Raw genomic sequence first — 6,778 nt, 5'->3', positions numbered from 1 at the left:
GTTCAAGGGGCTGGGTGAAAAAGGAAAAGGGATTAAGAAGTACAAATTGGTTGTTACAAAGTAGTCATGGGGATGTAGGGCATAGCATAAGGAATATAGTCAATAATACTGTAATAAATACGTATGGTGTCAGATGGGTACTAGATTTGTTCAGGTGATAGATGGGAGGGGTGTTTGGGGACAGAGTGTAAAAGGTAAAGGGATTAAGAAGTACAAATTGGTATTGTCATATAGTCATGGGGATGTAAAGTAAAGCATTGGGAATATAGTCAATAATATGGTAATAACTATGTGTAGTGCTAGGTGGCTACTAAAGTAGTCAGGGAGAGCACTTCTTAAATTATACAAATGTATAATCACTATTCTGTACACCTGAAATTAATATAAAATAATATTGAATGTTAACTATAATTGAAAAGTTTAAAACTGGGGGAGAAGGTGAAGGGGAATAAGAGGTCCAAGTTTCCAGGTATAAAACAAATAAGTCATGGGGATGTAATGTACAGCATAGGGAATATAGTCAATAATATTGTGATAGCATGGTACAATGTCACATGGTTGCTGGGCTTATCATGGTGATCACTTCTTTAGGTATGTAGATGTTGAATAACTGTGGTGTACCCCTGCAACTGATATAATGTTGCATGTTAGCTATATTTTTTAATAAAAATCTTTTTTGAAAGATATCTAATTTCTCTCATTTTACAGAAGAATGAGGATTTATTTTATGTGGGGTTTTTTTGTTTTGTTTTAAACTGCATAGAAAGAGAAAGAGCAGATCATTAAAGAAACACTTATTTAGGGCGATGGACAAGACTGATGTCCCTCTGGTCTGCAGAGCTTCTGCCTCTGATGGGGGAGTGCCTCCACTGCGGTTGCTTCTGCTGTAGCTACCATGGCCTGCTAGCCACTGCCTTACCAGCAGCAGGCTGCATGTGCTGTGCTGCTCCTGAGGCCAAGCAGGGCCTCAGCATATGCTTCTGAGACTGAGGACAGCCAAGTGGTTTCAGGTACCATGAAGTCTAAGGAATTTGCCACTCTGCAGCCAAATCCAGCTTCACACAACGATTGAGAAGCACATTCTCTGCCTTAGGGGTCCTTGGCAGTCGGCCACAAGGAGGTGCAATGCTGGTCAGCACCAAGGATAGCACCCAGGACAGGGTTTAATAAAATCCTGGTTGTCTGGCTATAGGGGTAGCAGGGCTCCTTACCGATGCCAGGAAGAGTCAGGCTGAGAGGAGTGTGCCCAGGTGTCCTGCAAGTGCCACAGACAGCTGACACCCTCCTTCTTGTCATCACAACCAGAATTATCTAGCTGTACCTTGAAAAGTATGAGGCACCAACTCACTTAGGGGCTGGGAAGCCGAACATTTGGTGCGAATGGATGCCATGAGAGGATTGGAGGCTGGATGACCTCCCCGGAGAGAAATGTGTGATGTGTTCCCCCAAATGGCAAGTAGTGCCTCACCAACACAGACTGGCCTCATGGCTCTGCCTGCTGGCCAGAACATGCTTTCGCTCTCTAATTAGAGTGCTCAAACTGCTGATGCTGGAATGCTTTGCTTTCCAAGGGTCCTTGATGTGGGAAAGAAAGTGCCTTTATGGGTCCCACTTTATATGGAGAAATCCTGAGAGCAGTAAGAGCTGCTACAAGAGGGAGAAGGTCCCACTGGGATGAGGCTACCCATGATCCTGCCACAGGCTCCAACATGGCTCTGAGTTGGGGAAGAGCTCCACTTGAATAGAAACTCTCTGTTCCCAGCATCACTGAGTAGGGGAACACTGTTCCTTCCTTGCCCCAAAGGGCTACTGACCACTTTCTATATCCCACATACACTAATCTCTTACCTATGTCCTTTCTACTGGTCATCACAGCAACCCTTTTTACTGGTCATTACAGCAAGGGTAGGTACAGCTGCTGCTCCCATTTTGCAGATAGGAAAGTCACAGCCAGTGAGTGATGGAGCCAGGACTAATCCAGATCTGTCTCTCACCAGTGTCCCTTTTCTGGCTCTGAGGGCAGAGGATTCCTGGGGCAATGATTCTGGGGTAAAGGACACACCACAGCCAAGCCCCATGGCCTCCCTGCTCTGGACAGTCAGGAGTCTTGTAGATTTGGGGCCTTGTTCAGTGTGGAGCTTGTAAGATCTCTTCTCCTGAAGCCAAGAGTCCAGCAGGAAGGCCACCATTAATGCACAAATAATTACACAATATTAACCTTCAAGCCTCCATTACTTGTTCAGTGAGGGCATGACAATCATGTGTTTCTCACAGCACTGCCCAGGGAGGAACTCCAATAAAAGGTGTCCAGCCCAGGCTACATGATCAATAAACATGGCTTCCTTCCCAGATGTATGGAGGGGACTTGTGAATTGAGCCTGTTCCTTCTGAACATGGAGTCTCCACCAGCAGGTCCCCAGCCGGGGGCTGTGAAGGTTGAGCAGCCCCTGCACAGTGGCATCATGGGGGATCTGCTCTCCTGGGGGTGGAGGGTGGGATCTTCCCAGTGGCCACTCTCTGGTCACTTCCTTTTCCTTCACTCCTATGCCACTACAGGTCAGTATGGGGGCCTCTCTGGCCACATGATCCTTCTCTGTGAAAGCCAAAGATGCCTCTCAGTAAGGTCACTGCTTAGAACCCACAGAGTGTGAGTTTGGAGGGAAGGGATGGTGTCCCAGACTGAAAGGCGAGGGAGGACACTAGTGAGACCCACACGAGAGGCGGAGAGGGCTGTGGTCCCAGAGGGCTTGGAGGTGGTCATAGCTGACTCCTGTCCCAGCTCTGCCATTTACTGACAAGTCCCTTGTACTCTGCAAGCAGCTATTTCCACATCAGTGAAGAGGAGTGAACTGAGGCTTTCTTTTCAGATAAAGTAGAAGGTAATGCATGAAGGATACCAGGAACGTGCCCGGCACGTGGCAGTGACCAACAGAAGCTGATAACACACACACCCCTCCAAGAGTGAGTTTTGAAAAACAGAAACATTCATTTGAAAGTGATAAAAGGCTGGGGGCCAACAGCATTTCTCAGGAAGTGTAGTCAGTGCCCTGTCTCCCACATGGTGCATTGGGCCTCCCTAGGACAAGGCAGGGTTGATCCTTGCAGAGGAAGGCCATGGAGCCCCGTGGGTGACTCTACCTGCTTCCCTCATCTCCCAGGCTCCTTACCTGCACCAGTCAGGACACTGGTACCCCCTGCCTACGTCCCCTTTCCCTCTCCATTCTCCCCTAGAAGGAGGTGAGCACACGCAGGGAGCTATAGTCCCTCTGACTGAGGAGAAAGAGAGTTGAGCACGCTTGTCTTCCTGGGAGTGAATGTGTTTGTTAAAATCCAACCTCTGCCTCTCCTCACAGATTAAATGACTCAGTTCTCATCTGGATATAAAGCTCTAATGTAGATTAAAAGTTCCTACATGGGTGCTGCTTTTAACATTTGTTTTTAATCTAAACAGATCATAACCGATTAGATAGTTTTCTCCATCCTTCTGATTTATCTGCTTTAAAATGTCAGCTTCAAGGAAACAGACAACCAGGTCTGTGTTGGGAGGACCCATGAGCTAAAGGATCTTAGAGAAGAGGGGAGGGGGTGCATGAAAGGGGAAATGAGGGTTTTCCCAGGGTGGATTGGGCTGCTGCACCCCCAACGTACATTGGCATGCCCTTAGCACCTCCTCATTGAGTGAATGAGTAAGTGAATTAATTAATTAATTGAGAAAACAGGTGCTGAAGTGAGAAATGCAGGAAAGGACTCATGTTCATTTATCTGGGCAAGATGGCCACTCAGGTCCCATATAATTCACATCCCACAGGGAAAATAGGCAGCAATTTCACAGAGTAGGAGACTGAGCCCCAAGCGGTTGGGAGACTTGCTACAAACCAGTGGCAGGGATTGGGCAGAGTCCAGAACACCCAGCCACAGGCGTATCCCCATTCACCATGAGGCCTCTTACCTGGGCTTGAGATGTTCATAGCCAGACCTCAACCATTTCTCAAGATTGGGCTAGGTGTGCTTCCTCTGGTGACCCCAGGACTGGAAATACAGCTGCCCCTGGCAGGGGTGGGCCATGAACACCTGACCCAGGGATGAGGCATGGGGAGCAGACGTTCTGGGGAGGTGCGCTGGGCCTTGTCCCAGAGCAGCAGAGTCTGTACTCTGTGAGCCACTGCAGTGGGTCTCTGGTCCTGATTGTCACAACACTGTGTACCCCTCACCATGACCAGCCCTCCTCAGTCAAGGACAGTGGGGCAGCATCAGCCTTACCTCCCATGCTTGGGGCTGAGCCCATGCATGGTGCTAGCGTGCTGGAGTGACTAGCATTGACTCAACCTCTCCTGCTCTGCCTATAGCACAGCTCATGGCTGATAAAATGACACAGAGAACCAAAACTGAGGCTGAGAGCACACAGGGGGAGACAGACTATGAAAGAAGAAAAGATTTCTTGGGAAAGAGTGGGACAAAGATAGGAAAAGATAAAGAAGAAACAGATAAATATGGGAAAAGAAAGAATAAAGCTGAAGAATAAAACAGTATGTGGGTACATGCTTGGTCATGTGTGGTGCGTGCGCATGCTTGTGTGGTTGCACAAATGTGAGCCAGGTATAGGGGGTATGTGTGTGAGCAAAGAATACTCAGACACACCCTTGAGCTGAGCACAAGCACCAATCACGTGGCCACCACCACCGGCTTGTGTATCCATCATGTAGGCACTGCCAGCAAGGCAACAAAGTTTTTTGGAATCCCCAGAAGTCTCAAGGGGTTGGAGCCAGGGTGGAAATGTACTTGGCCTTTTCTGCTCCCATGAATTCCCATAGACTCTGGCCACCCAACTGTCAGGGTCTGAGCCACAGACAGCCAGCATGGTGCAGACACTTTCCACTTGCTTGCAGTGAGGTGATGAAGACAGCCTTGGACATCTGAACTCAACTCAGTGCACAAGTGCTGTCCAAAATGTGTCCTGTGTTTATTCCCATGTTGACCTTTTGAGAAAGGAATAATATATATTCCATTTTATAGATTAAGAAGGTGAAACCAATGAGGTCAGTTTTCCAGTCCCTTGTGGCCATAAATTCATGGAATAACAAAATATCCTTTTTTAGAAAACCATATCAGAAGACTACTGTGGAAAGTGGGTTGTGTTGGAGGCTCTGAGAGGAAGGAGACACAAGAGCAGAGGGGACCTGGGTTACTGAGTGGTGAGGGTTTGGGACTCTCAGTAAGTTGGGGTTAGGTCCTCCTTCCTCCTCCTTCACTTGCTCCAGAACAAGGGCAGTAGGTGTGGGCACTTGGGCATCAGAGGCCAGACAGCCTGGGGCAACTCCCAGGAGGCCAAGTAGCTCCACTCCAGAAACCTTTACCACTGGGGCTCACAACTTACCATGAGGCTTGCCCCTGCCCTCCTGTTCCTTCGGCAGGGGTTGCAGGAAGGACTAGAACATTCATACGTGGGTAAACAGAAAATAGCAAAGGCAAGAATGAGCACACAGTCATGTGTCCCTGTACTTTCACAACCAGCAGAGAAGGGGAAGCCAACACATCCAATGGAATCCAACAATTTATTACCTAGAATTGACTGAGCAAACAAGTAAGACTTTAGAATAAGTGTAATTAATATCCACAGAGATGTGAGTGAATAGGAAGCCAGAAAGAATATTCAATTACAACTTTGAAGGAATCCAGATTGGAAAGATGCAAGTAAACTATCTCTGTCTGCAGATTACATCATCTGTGTAGAAATCCTAAAGAATACACAAATACACACACACACACACACACACACACACACAACTATGAGAGCTAACAAACAAGTTTATCAAGGTTGCAGGGTAAAAGATCAATATACAAAAATCATTTGTGTTTCTATTACACTAGCAATGAACAATCTGAAAATAAAAATAAGGAAACAACTCTGTATTATTATAGTTTTCTAGAAGCGCTATAACAACATGAGTGGCTTAAACGGAAATGTATTGTCTCACAGTTTTGGAGGCTAGAAGTTCAAAATAAAGGTGTTTCTGGGGTTTATTTCTTCTGAGAGCTGGGTCGACAGGATCTGTTCCAGGCCTTTCTCTTAGCCAAGGTAGTTCCTTGGCTTGTGGCAGCATAAGTCAGTCCTCACATGGCATTCTCACTGTGTGCATACCTGCGTCCAAATTTCCCCTTCTTATAAGGACACCAGTCATTGGATTAAGGCCCACTCTAATATTCTCATTTTAATTTCATTACGTCTGTAAATACCCTAACTCCAAATAAGGCCACATTCTGGCTTTAACATATGGATTTTGGTGGGATAAAATTCAACCCAAAAGAAGTCCATTTATAATAACATCAAAAATAATAAAATATTTATGAATAAAGTTAACAAAAGAATTGCAAGACTTGTGTACACTGAACACTATAAACATAATTAGGAGAAATTAAAGAAAACTTAAATAAATGGAAAGACATCCTGTGTTCATGCTTGGAAGACAATATTGTTAAGATGGCAATACTCCCCAAATTGATCTACAGATTTAAAGTAATCTTTCTCAAAATCCCAGATGAATTCTTTGAAGAAATTGACAAGCTGATTCTAAAATTAATATGAAAATTCAAGGAAGCCAGGATAGCTAAAACAATCTTGAAAAACAGAAAACAAAGTTGGAAGACTCATACTTCCTGATTTCAAATCTTATTACAAAGCTACAGTAATCAAGACTGTGGCAAAGAAACCACAGCAGTGGGCTGGCCTCTATGTGGGGAGAACAGCTGCCATGGATGCTCAACTAGAGGCTGCATGCTC

Source organism: Rhinolophus sinicus, chromosome 15 (assembly GCF_057876585.1).
Source record: "Rhinolophus sinicus isolate RSI-liver-muscle chromosome 15, RSI-T2T, whole genome shotgun sequence".
Classification (NCBI taxonomy): Eukaryota; Metazoa; Chordata; class Mammalia; order Chiroptera; family Rhinolophidae; genus Rhinolophus; species Rhinolophus sinicus.
The sequence above is the reverse complement of the archived record's forward strand: the minus strand, read 5'-3'. Positions refer to the sequence as shown.